Source organism: Petromyzon marinus, unplaced genomic scaffold, assembly GCF_048934315.1.
Source record: "Petromyzon marinus isolate PM22_M1 ecotype Great Lakes invasive population unplaced genomic scaffold, UKy_Petmar_22M1.pri1.0 PM_G_Scaffold_14, whole genome shotgun sequence".
Classification (NCBI taxonomy): domain Eukaryota; kingdom Metazoa; phylum Chordata; class Hyperoartia; order Petromyzontiformes; family Petromyzontidae; genus Petromyzon; species Petromyzon marinus.
The window spans coordinates 1,584,329-1,596,244 of record NW_027422695.1 but is presented as its reverse complement, the minus strand read 5'-3'; the positions used below and the strand labels follow the sequence as shown (position 1 = coordinate 1,596,244).

General features: G+C 48.5%; 1 long non-coding RNA gene across 1 annotated transcript; it reads left to right on the top strand.

Annotated features, from left to right (window-relative positions):
- The first annotated feature begins 8,338 nt into the window (after positions 1 to 8,338).
- LOC142910274 (uncharacterized) lies at positions 8,339 to 9,032 on the top strand. The gene is made up of 3 exons (XR_012932811.1): positions 8,339 to 8,427; positions 8,754 to 8,815; positions 8,978 to 9,032. It is a non-coding gene; the product is annotated as an uncharacterized LOC142910274 (long non-coding RNA).
- The last annotated feature ends 2,884 nt before the right edge of the window (positions 9,033 to 11,916 follow it).

Genomic DNA, 11,916 nt, shown 5'->3' with positions numbered 1-11,916 from the left:
AACACACCAGAGAACACACACAGGAGAGAAACCCTTCAAGTGCACTGTGTGTGGAAAGGCATTTTCAGATTCATCTACTCTTAAAAAACACCAGAGAACACACACGGGAGAGAAACCCTTCAAGTGCGGTGTGTGTGGGAAGACATTTTCAGATTCATCTGCTCTTAAAACACACCAGAGTACACACACGGGAGAAAAACCCTTCAAGTGCAGTGTGTGCGGGAAGGCATTTGCACATTCATCAAATCTTCAAGTACACCAGAGAACACAGAAGCATCAGAAGATCCACATGGAGTGCAGTCTGAAATCAGCTTGTGAAAGTCAACGTGCCGCAATTAGCCCACCCCTCATGAAACACGAACCGGAAGAAAATCCCAGTTTGGACACTTTTAAAGGTATCGAGGTGAAATGTGAAGAGGTGATGGTGAAATGTGAAGAGGTGATGGTGAAATGTGAAGAGGTGATGGTGAAGAGGGAAGAAGTGATGGTGAAGAGCGAAGAAGTGAAGGTAAAATGTGAAGATGATTCAACTCCAAAATCGGACCTTCACATCGATGGAGGCAACGTAAAGCAGGAGGAGAATTCTGACTGTGAGGCAGAGCGAGGCAACTCCCAGCAGTTTGTGGAAGTGGAGGTGTGGGTGGACTTCCTCCGAGACAATACAAAGTCAAGTGGAGACCCGGTAGATGTGTAAGCTTGAGATGATGTCGCTCCAATAGATGCACCTTTGTCACAGGCCTTTAATGACAAGAACGTGAAGTTGGACACTCAGTTGCTAGGTGCAACCTGCAGAGTAAGAGCGGCCAGTCTTTGTGGACCTGTGGGTTGGGTAGAACTTTAACCAGGAGCGAGAGACAATACGCCCCCCAGCATTCACTATGTTATAATTGCATTTACACGGTGCTTGCTTTATCGCCTCGGCAACTCGGAATTTTGTGTCGTACCTCGTCTGAAACACTCGAAGAGCATCCCCAAGTAGCAGCTGCCCCTGTGTGGCACAGGGTGGTGGCCCTGCACCGGCCTGCATGTGGACAAGAGCATGTCAGTAGGGGGCGATGATTGATGCGTCATCTCAGTTGTGTAGTTTGTAGGCAATCTTGATTCGAAGCTTTCGTGACTGCAGGAATCCACACTCTTGAGTTCTTTCGGTAAAGTCACCACGTGGGTAGAAACATAACAGATCACGGCATTTAGATCACAACACAAGCAATCGTCATCAGGTGAGACAACCACAGCAAGAGAAACTGCTGAAGTAGTAGGCGCCTACTCCAGCAGTTTCTTGTTGCTGCTGTGCTTGTCCCACCTGATGACGATTGCTTGTGTTGCCATCGAAACGCCGTGATTTATTATTTGTAGCGTAATGTTTAGAATTTGCTACATTTTGACCCAGACGCCAGCATGCAACGGTCTATTCGTTTTGAATGACGCAACAATAGTACGTTGTACATACACTGTTAAGCAGACGGTGCGTATTTGTAAAATAACTTCTTGTTAATACGATGTAACGTGATGCAGTCAATTTCGCTGCAGTAATTCAATTTTGTTAATATGCCCGTCAATGATTTAGAATGAATACTTGTCTGATTGTGCTTGTACATGTATCATTTTATCTGAGGGTCAAACATTTAATAAGTGATGTTAGGACAAAGTGTGTGTGTTTTGGAAGTAACCTGTACAGAGAACTCAGGTGAGACCCGTTGTTCTTGTGATACAGGTCAAAGGGTACTTTTGTGTTTCACGAAGCGTCTGCCTCTGGAGCAACTCATTCTCTTTGAAATAGGGAGCACGCTCGGATCATTCATCAGTTACAAGGCATACTACTTGAAAGTTACACGTATAGGAGGAGGTACATTCTCTACAACACGAATTATCTGGATGTTCGTACCTATCGGTTGAAGCAAACCCCACTGCTGTTATTGAGACACTGTGCACCAATAAGGGTCCAACACATTGACGGCCTTCAGGCCAGGAAAGTCACAACATTTCCGGCACACGAAGGACGCATTCACGCAAGTACCCCATGCTCCGTTTTGAAGTTTTAAAATGAAACATCTTTGAATCGTGTTGTGTTTTGAATTAAATTATTTTATTTCTTCATTAAAAGCTTGTATCAATTTACATCTGGAAGACTTCATTGAAAAGGACATTTCATGTGAATTTTCTCTCGTCATTAAGTAGATGTCCTTGCCGGGGGTTCGGTTCAATGCGGACACAAACAGTGTACACACACAGTATACACACACACAGTGTACATACACACAGTGTTCACACACTACACACACACAGTGTATACACAGTGTACACACACACACACAATGTACACACAGTGTACACACAGTGTACACACACAGTGTACACACACAGTGTACACACACAATGTACACATACAGTGTACACAGTGTACACACACACAGTGTACACACACTGTACATACACAGTGTTCACACACTGTACACACAGTGTATACACAGTGTACACACACAATGTACACACACAGTGTACACATACACAGTGTAGACACACAGTGTACACACTATATTCTTAGTTTTTTTCGGTAAAGTCACATTGAAGAGAAACAACAAAATATATATAAAACAATAAAAAATTCTCACGACGTTTCGACCATAACTCAAACGGTCATCATCAGGTGTGTCGGTTTGCATAAATTTATTTTTAAACGGCACATTTATTTATTTATAAAATAAAAAAAACGTTGGCGTCACGCGCAGCGATTGGCAGTTTGCCCAGGACTAGTCCATCTATTTTTTGAAAAGAGGAGGGGGGAGACGAAATTTTTTATAATGTATGCTGTCTGAAAGCCACTGTAAGCGTGAACAATCAATCAAGAACTGAAATGATTTATCAAATCTTTCCAATGATTGCTAAGATAGAATCCATCTTCTCGGTTGAAATTGTCTCTGTGCTTGTATATGTGGATAGCCTCATGAACGAATCTCTCATGGAAGCCAGATGGCTTACAAATAACCTCCGTCTTGGAAAAGTCAATGGCATGTGAGCCTACTGAATTAGAACAATGATCTGCTACGGCCGAGGTGTTGGTCCTACCGTGTTTAAGGTCTGCTTTATGTTCACGAATGCGGTCCGAGACATGGCGTTTGGTTTCTCCAATGTAACTACTACCACAGAGGCAACTTAGTTTGTAGACACCAGGGTATTGTATGTCCGGAATCACATCTTTTACAGACGGAACCAGATCACGGATTTTATGTAATGTGTTGAAACGGACCTGGATCTTGTGTTTATTCAAGATTTTGGAGATCTTTTTTGTGATCCCAGCAATGTAGGGTAAAGTGATGGTTTTGAAAGGCTCCTCAAGAGGGTTCTTCTTCATGGTTTGAGTGATAGCTTTGCGGATTGTATAGTCGGAGTAACCATTAGCCCTAAGAGCTTGGTGTACGTGCTTGAGTTCACTGCTTATGTGTTCCTGGTCGGATATGCATTGGGCTCTATGAAACAGAGTCTTGATGAGAGAATTCTTCTGTGATGGATGGTGGTGGGAATCCGGTTTCAGATAAGCTTCCGTATGGGTAGCTTTCCTGTAGACAGAGTGGCTCATTGAACCATCAGGTCTCTTTTTAATTAGGACATCCAAAAAAGGTATCTTGCCATCTATTTCGACTTCCATGGTAAATCTGATGGCTGGGTGTATGGAATTGATGTGGTCGAAGAATTGGTCTAGAGCAGGCCGGCCATGTGGCCAGATGACAAAAGTGTCATCCACGTACCTCTTCCATAAGGTTGGGCGCAGAGTGGCAGTTTGGATGGCGTCAGTCTCAAATTTCTCCATGAAAATGTTAGCTATAACTGGAGAAAGGGGGGAGCCCATTGGGGTGCCCTCAGTTTGTTTGTAGAAAGTTCCATTCCAAGTGAAGTATGTATTGGTTAAACAGTGTCTCACCAGGGGGGGTACCTCAGTGTTTAGTCCTTGATGAACCAAGTCTTCAATGATTGCAATGGTGTCAGGTAAAGGAACCTTGGTGAATAAGGAAACTACATCAAAACTGACAAGCAGGTCGTCTGGGGACAGGGAAATACCCTTGATTGTTGATACCAGGTGAGTAGAATTTTGTACCGCAGAGGTGGTCTTTCCAGTGAAAGGACGCAGGATTTCAGACAAAAAACGAGCTAGTTTGTAGGTGGGGGAGCTGATAGTAGAGACTATGGGACGAAGAGGTGTATCAACTTTATGTATTTTTGGTAAGCCGTATAATCTTGGTGGCCTGGCAGCAGAAGGTTTCAACGAAAACTGTTTAGATTGATCAATTAATGCGGTTGAATCAGAAATTATTTTGTTGGTTTGTGTGACGAGGCTGTTGGTGGGATCTCTTTTTATTTTTGTATAACTACCATCGTCGAGTAATTCTTTAATTTTGTTGTTGTATTCTATTTTATCCATGATGACAGTAGCATTGCCTTTGTCAGCTGAGAGAACTACAATATCATTCCTCTTTTTTAATTTATATAATTCAAAACGCTCATCTTTGCTGAGGTTGCTAGCTGGCATCTTAGCGTTTTTGAGGGTTGCAGCGATTTCAGATCTTGCTACGTCTGCAGCGATGTGACCCAGGCCCCTGAGAGCAACGTCTACTTGGGCAATTATATCATTAACTGGTATGTGTTTAGGTGTGACTGCAAAGTTTAGACCTTTAGCTAAAACGGATTTCAGACCATCGGAAATAGAACTGTTACTGCGATTAATTACGACTTTATTAACGTCTAACTTGTTGGTGTGTGGGTCCGGTCTTTTGTTGAAGAGGAGGTTAAATTTGGAAATCAGGTTTTCCTTACATTTGGTCGACATAGTAGCAGCTGAAGAGGCAGTCATATTGTCTACATGTTCCCAATCCGATGTGGACATTATTGCCGTCAATGATAAGTGTGATTTGTAGAGTGTCTTGTCTAACTGATCTAGTTCTGTGCGTATAAGTCTGATTTTTTCTGAGATAAGAGCTAAGCTAGTTTTGAAAAGAATTCGTTTCGCATTAGAAGAAGTTACAGCAGCAGAGGTCAGTGTAAATGCGATTGGTATTACCCCAGAGTCGCGGCATCTCTTCAGGAAGGTGAGAGACTCGATCAGCTGAGCTTTCTTATCCCGGAGTTTGTTGAAGGATCTTAAAGTTATGTGAAAACCCTCCCCGTAGAGGCGATTAAATTTTGATTTAAAGCTTTCGTGACTGCAGTAATTCATATTCTTAGTTTTTTCGGTAAAGTCACGTTGAAGAGAAACAACAAAATATCAAAATATATATAAAACAATAAAAAATTCTTGTCTAACTGATCTAGTTCTGTGCGTATAAGTCTGATTTTTTCTGAGATAAGAGCTAAGCTAGTTTTGAAAAGAATTCGTTTCGCATTTGACTTTACCGAAAAAAACTAAGAATATGAATTACTGCAGTCACGAAAGCTTTAAATCAAAAGTGTACACACTATTTACACACACAATGTACACACAGTGTACACACACAGTGACGAGTGTCGCTGTCTTCCTGCTGTCTCACAGCTGCCGTGACAAGTGTCGCTGTCTTCCTGCTGTCTCCGCAGCTGCGGTGACGAGTGTCGCTGTCTTCCTGCTGTCTCACAGCTGCCGTGACGAGTGTCGCTGTCTTCCTGCTGTCTCACAGCTGCCGTGACGAGTGTCGCTGTCTTCCTGCTGTCTCCGCAGCTGCCGTGACGAGTGTCGCTGTCTTCCTGCTGTCTCACAGCTGCCGTGACGAGTGTCGCTGTCTTCCTGCTGTCTCCGCAGCTGCCGTGACGAGTGTCGCTGTCTTCCTGCTGTCTCCACAGCTACCGTGACGAGTGTGGCTGTCTTCCTGCTGTCTCCGCAGCTGCCGTGACGAGTGTCGCTGTCTTCCTGCTGTCTCCACAGCTGCCGTGACGAGTGTCGCTGTCTTCCTGCTGTCTCACAGCTGCCGTGACGAGTGTCGCTGTCTTCCTGCTGTCTCCACAGCTACCGTGACGAGTGTCGCTGTCTTCCTGCTGTCTCCACAGCTGCCGTGACGAGTGTCGCTGTCTTCCTGCTGTCTCACAGCTGCCGTGACGAGTGTCGCTGTCTTCCTGCTGTCTCCGCAGCTGCCGTGACGAGTGTCGCTGTCTTCCTGCTGTCTCCACAGCTGCCGTGACGAGTGTCGCTGTCTTCCTGCTGTCTCACAGCTGCCGTGACGAGTGTCGCTGTCTTCCTGCTGTCTCCGCAGCTGCCGTGACGAGTGTCGCTGTCTTCCTGCTGTCTCCACAGCTGCCGTGACGAGTGTCGCTGTCTTCCTGCTGTCTCCGCAGCTGCCGTGACGAGTGTCGCTGTCTTCCTGCTGTCTCCACAGCTGCCGTGACGAGTGTCGCTGTCTTCCTGCTGTCTCACAGCTGCCGTGACGAGTGTCGCTGTCTTCCTGCTGTCTCCGCAGCTGCCGTGACGAGTGTCGCTGTCTTCCTGCTGTCTCCACAGCTGCCGTGACGAGTGTCGCTGTCTTCCTGCTGTCTCACAGCTGCCGTGACGAGTGTCGCTGTCTTCCTGCTGTCTCACAGCTGCGGTGACGAGTGTCGCTGTCTTCCTGCTGTCTCCGCAGCTGCCGTGACGAGTGTCGCTGTCTTCCTGCTGTCTCACAGCTGCCGTGACGAGTGTCGCTGTCTTCCTGCTGTCTCCACAGCTGCGGTGACGAGTGTCGCTGTCTTCCTGCTGTCTCACAGCTGCCGTGACGAGTGTCGCTGTCTTCCTGCTGTCTCCACAGCTGCCGTGATGAGTGCCGGTGACTCCAGGTTGTCTCTGGCCGCTGCTGGAGCTCACAGGAACATTCTGGTGAGTCGCTTTTAGGGGGGGCTCACCGGTGCTCTGTGTACTACTATACACTGTAGACTATACTATACACTGTACACTACTATACACTTTACATTACTATACACTGTACACTACTATACACAACTATACACTACATTACTATACACTACATTACTATACACTACACTACTATACACTGTACACTACTATACACTGTACACTACTATACACTACATTACTATACACTACATTACTATACACTACACTACTATACACTACACTATACACTGTACGCTATACTATACACAACTATACACTGTACACTATACTATACAATACACAACTATACACTACACTACTATACACTATACTATACACAACTATAAACTACATTACTATACACTACCTTACTATGCACTACATTACTATAAACTACACTACTATACACTACACTATACCCTACACTACTATAAACTACAGTACTATACGCTACTATACACTATGCACTACTATACACTACAATGTAATATACACTACTATACACTACAATGGGTGCTGGGCCTCCCCTAGGTTGACTCAAAAGAGTAGCTGGTGTAGCGGTGTGTCGTAGTAAACAAAGCCACTGGGGAGACAAAGGCGGCCGGGCGTGGTGCTGGCCACCCACCCCCTCATGTGCCCCTATAGCCTGCCGAGGCTACACGGGGGACCTTTGTGTCTGTGTGAGTGATGACATGTGGCTCCGTGATGCCTCTGTCCGCTGGGATGCAGCTGAAGCCGGTGCCTGCGATGCTTCGTCTGCTGCAGTCGGTCGGTGTCGAGGGCGACACATTCACGTGGGAGCAGGTGGATCCCATCACGACCACCAACACCATCATCATCTGCGTGGCTAGGAGATGTTGACTACCTCGCCTGGTGTACAGGATGTCGTGGGTTCCATCATGACCCTGACACCTGCTGTATAATTTGCATTTGCACGATTATCACAGATGGCTACGTGCGGTGCGAAAGAAGTTCAACATAGTACAGACGTTACACTCACCCACCCACTCACCCAACCACTCGTCCACCCACTCATTCACTGACCGACTCACTCAGCCACCCACTCACCCAACCACTCACCCACTACATTTACCCACACACTAACACTCACCCAACCACTCACTCATCCACTCACTTACCAAACCACTCACTCTACTCACCCTCTAACCCATCCACTCACTGACTAGTCCATCTCTTCCGCCCATGCCACTAAATCACTGATCCACCCACCCACTCACTGATCCTCTCACTCACTGATCCACACACCCACTCACTCACCCACTCACTCACCTACCCACCCACTCACCGACTCAATAACTCAACCACCCACTCACTAACTCATCCACTCACTCACCCACTCACTCACCCACCCACCTACTCACCCACTCACCCACTCAGTCACCCACTCGTGTGTGTGCATGCATGCGTGTGTGTGTGCATGCGTGTGTGTGTGTGTGCGTCCCACGTAGGCGCACCACTACGTGGGACAATACATCAAGTGGAGAACTTTACGATGTAGAGAGGCCGTACCTGGTGAGGTGTGGCGGGGACCCCCTGGGGGAGGTGTTTGGTGTGGAGGGATTCTCACTCAGAGATCCCAGGTGAGGGAGATAGAAAGAGGGTGGAGAGTGGGTGGGTGAGTGAGTGTGGGTGAGCGGATGAGTTATTTAGTGAGTGAGTGAGTGGGAGGGCGAGTGGGGGAGTGAATTATTGAGTAGGTGGGTGAGCTATTTACTGAGTGGGCGAGTGATTGAGTGGGTGAATATTCTTTGGTTCTTTCACTAAAGTCACGTAGATAGAAAAATTATAATAAAAAAGTGAAATAAAAATAAACAAGCACAAGAGAGAGAGGGGTGGAGAGAGAGAGGGGCGGGAGATAGAGCCTGCATCCAAACCCAGCCTGGATCTCCCTGTCTCTCTCTTCCAGACACTCGGTGGCAGCGCTGTTCGTGAAGTCATTCTCCATAGTGACGGCCGACAGCAGGCGAGGTGAAGTTCCCCTCCCTCCTCCTCAAGCCCTCCCCGGGTTCATAGCGCGACGTAGCGCTAACTACTACTACACTACCGCTACCCATATACAGTCACACACTCACACACACTCACACATTCACTCACTCACATACTCACTCTCTTCTTTTTCTTCCCCTTCAGCCGGTGTCAACGTCACCACCACCTCCACCACTTCCTCTCCATCTTGCGCTCCAGCCGGTGGCGGTGGTGTTGGTGGTGGTGTTGGTGTGGGTGGTGGTGTTGGTGTGGGTGGTGGTGTGGGTGGTGGTGGCGGTGGTGGTGATGGTGGTGGTGTGGGTGGTGGTGGCGGTGGTGGTGGTGGTGTTGGTGTGGTTGGTGGTGTTGGTGTGGGTGGTGGTGTTGGTGTGGGTGGTGGTGGCAGTGGTGGTGGCGGTGGTGTTGGTGTGGGTGGTGGTGTTGGTGTGGGTGATGGTGGTGGTGTGGGTGGTGCTGGTGGTGTGGGTGGTGGTGTTGGTGTGGTTGGTGGTGTTGGTGTGGGTGGTGGTGCTGGTGGTGTGAGTGGTGCTGGTGGTGTTGTCGTGGGTGAGTGCGTGGTGTGCCGGAGTGAGCCGCGTAGCTGCACGTTAGTTCACGGCGACAGCGGCCATCTTGCCACGTGCCGCCGCTGCGCCTTGGAGCTGCAGGGGCGTGGCATGGCCTGCCCACTCTGCCGCAGGGAGATCCACTCTGTGGTGCACACGTTCCTGTCCTGACACGACACACACACACAGACACACACAGACACACACACAGACACAACAACAACAACAACCGCCATTCGCCACTAAGTGGCGGTGACGTCACCACGACGCTTGTGCCAGACCATGTGCACCCTGAGGCCACGTGAAGTGTCGAACGCCCGCTGGCAGGAGGTCACGGGGCAGACCCAGGTGCCACGGGTCGACTGACTGAGATGACTGGCTGATGCACCACCTGTGCCCCCTACTGTGCCAACCTGCTGTGCTTTAGCCACCCGGCGCTCCGCTCGTTCTGAGCGTCGCTCCTCCGCCCTCCATTGTTGTTGGAGGGTGACTACCTCCAACTGCCCAGTAGCATCCTTCACGAGCCTCCTTCACAGAGGCCGATCTTGACACTGCTGGTACCAGTCATCGGCAAGTCCACTCAGCTCCACGTCCTCCTGTACCACATCACTCCATCTCTTCTCTAGCCCGTGCCGCACCCGCTTAGCCCCCTCAATCCGGCCGAACAAAAGCTGTTTCGGCATGCGGTGGCCGGGCATGCGGGCTACATGACCCAGCCATCGCAGCCTTGCCCGCCGGAGGAGCTCACCGATGGGACCTTGCCCAGATCTTTCAAGGATTTGTGAGCTCCTCACACAATCCAGTCTGGTTAAACCCAGGATGGATCGTAGGCAGGCCAGCCTAAATGTTTCTAACCGGCGAAGATGTTCCATTAGGGGGATCCACGTTTCGCAAGCGTAGAGAAGGGAGGGAATGACTGTGGCCGAGAAGACCTGAAGCTTAGTGCGGAGCAACAGACCAGGTAGCTTCCACACAGCGTTACGCAACCGATGAAAAGATATTGCCGCTCGACTGATTCGGAGTGAGACCTCTGCTGTTAAACTGGAGCCAGTCATAAGCACACTGCCCAGGTATGGGAAACTCTCCACTCTCTCCACAACTGCCCCATCACCGATTGGGAGTTGTGGGGGTGGAGTGTCCGATGGTACAAAATACACAGACACAACAACAACAACCGCCATTCGCCACTAAGTGGCGAATCGCGTCACCACGACACTTGTGCCAGGCTATGTGCACCTTAAGGCCACGTGAAGTGTCGAACGACCGCTGGCAGGAGGTCACGGGGCAGACCCAGGTGCCACGGGTCGACTGACTGAGATGAGATACACACACAGAGACACACAGAGAGACAGATACACAGACAGATACACAAAGACACACAGACACATACACAGAGAGACACAGAGAGAGACAGAGAGAGAGACAGATACACAGAGAGCATTTGTTAATTTATGTCTACTTAAGGGAAATTTTATGTTCATGTTTTTACCTCAGAATGTAAAAAAAAATGTTCCTCGTAATGTTAAAAATATTTTTTTGTCTACCTCAGAATGTTTATAAAAAAAAAATAACCTCAGAATGTAATTTTTTCCTCAATGTAAAAAAGATTTGTTTTTACCTCAGAATATAAAAAAAGTTTACCTCAATGTAGAAATGATATATTTTTTACCTCACTCGCACTCTTGAATGCGTTTATTGCCGTTTAATATATTAAACTTTTGCACATTTAACGTCATCGTTTCCTGTCATCACTTTACGAGTTCACCGTGTGTGTGTGTGTGTGGGGAGCGGTGGTGTGGCAAAGCAAACCCCTCCAGTGAAGGCCCCCCGTGTGGCCCTCTAACAGACTGTAGGGGCAAGTGTCTCTTAGCAGCTCGCAGCAGCTGCGACCACCGTCACGACAAAATTATCTTACATCCACGTCCACCCTCTGTGTATATTCACACGCACGTGGGAGACGCGCTAACCCATCCCTAGCGATCCGAGCGGTGCGTCTTAAGAGTGCGAGGATTATTCTCCTGGCCGCTCTAACGCTGTTGCCACGTGACGAGCGACCTGACGGAGCTGCTTTCACTTGGTGCAGGGCAGGCCGCTCGCGTGGACCAAGATTGGCACAGCAGCTCAGTGGGGGGCCCCCTTACACCCTGGTGGCAATACACTTAGTTTAGTTTTACTTAGGTCTCTGTTAGTGTGGGTCTCTGTGGGTGTGGGTCTCTGTTAGTGTGGGTCTCTGTGAGTGTGGGTCTGTGTGGGTCTCTATGAGTATGGGTCTCTGTGAGTCTGTGTGGGTCTCTGTGAGTGTGGGTCTGTGTGGGTCTCTGTGAGTATGGGTCTCTGTGGGTCTATGTGGCTCTCTGCGAGTATGGGTCTCTGTGGGTCTGTGTGGGTCTCTGTGAGTGTGGGTCTCTGTGGGTGTGGGTGTCTTGAGTATGGGTCTCTGTGGGTCTATGTGGGTCTCTGTGAGTATGGGTATATGTGGGTCTGTGTGGGTCTCTTTGAGTGTGGGTCTCTGTGGGTGTGGGTCTCTTGAGTATGGGT